Source organism: Cynoglossus semilaevis, chromosome 6 (assembly GCF_000523025.1).
Source record: "Cynoglossus semilaevis isolate Cse_v1.0 chromosome 6, Cse_v1.0, whole genome shotgun sequence".
Taxonomy (NCBI): domain Eukaryota; kingdom Metazoa; phylum Chordata; class Actinopteri; order Pleuronectiformes; family Cynoglossidae; genus Cynoglossus; species Cynoglossus semilaevis.
The window spans coordinates 4,921,464-4,922,429 of NC_024312.1; the positions used below are offsets into that span (position 1 = coordinate 4,921,464).

General features: G+C 57.1%; 1 protein-coding gene across 1 annotated transcript in view; it reads left to right on the forward strand.

The window, feature by feature from the left end:
* zfpm1 (zinc finger protein, FOG family member 1) overlaps nt 1-966 on the forward strand; it is a 49,844-nt gene that overhangs the window by 37,860 nt on the left and 11,018 nt on the right. The window lies entirely within an intron of this gene.

A 966-nucleotide genomic window follows, 5' to 3' on the forward strand; every position in this document is an offset into this window, starting at 1 on the left:
TCTGACCAATGTATAATGTCCCTATTCCCCACCCCCCCCCCCCCCCCCCCCCCCCCACCCCCCCACATCAGTGGACTGGAGACAGAGCTCCAGTATCTGTACAGATAGTGGACTCTAATCTCACATTCCCCCTGTGTTTCTCCTCCTGTCACTCCTCCTCCCCCGAGGGTCAGCGGGGTTCAAGGCTGTTCTCCTTCCTGTATTAAAGAGGAGGTCGTGTCTCCTCCTCCTCCTCTTCCTCCTCCTCCTCTGTCTCCTCTGTCTCCTCCTCCTCTGTCCCCACTTTGACACAGTGGTCTAAACCAAACCGAATGATTTGACGAGACACAGTGGGGTGAGATCAGAAGAGGGGAGGGAGGTGAGACTGGGTGAGACACGATGGTACGATGTGAGGGGAGACATGAAGGGATGGGGTGAGGAGGCTGCCCTCCCCCCTGCTCTCTGATGGAAGGAACTGAACCCTGGTCTATTCAAACAGACCACTGATCCACCGCGCCGCTCAGCCTTCACTGTGACCTGCTGACGTCACAGTGAAGGATGTCCTGGAAAGTCCTGGAAAGTCCTGGAATGAACTGGAATTTACTTTGATTCCCCTGCTGTTGGGGGTTTTACCCGCCATCCCTCGTCTCGCTCCTCCCTCACCTCCTCCCTCCGATCTTCCTCCCTCTGTCGTGGAACCGTCAGGCCTGGAGGCTCGGTTCCTGGAAGCAGCAGTAGTGAAGTTCAAAGCGTTATCGCGCCGCCGACGTCTCTTCATCATGTTTTAGAAACAAGCGTCGGCACTAATCCTGCCGTAATCTGTGCAGGAGAACTGCAGCGATAAGCTGAGCCACCCACGGCTCTCAGGGGGGAGACCACTCCTCCTCACCTCCTCACCTCCTCACCCGCCATCCTCTTCACTCAGTCACTCAGTGCAGGAAGGACAGGTGAAGGTGATCACCCCTCACCCTCACCCTCCTCACCCCC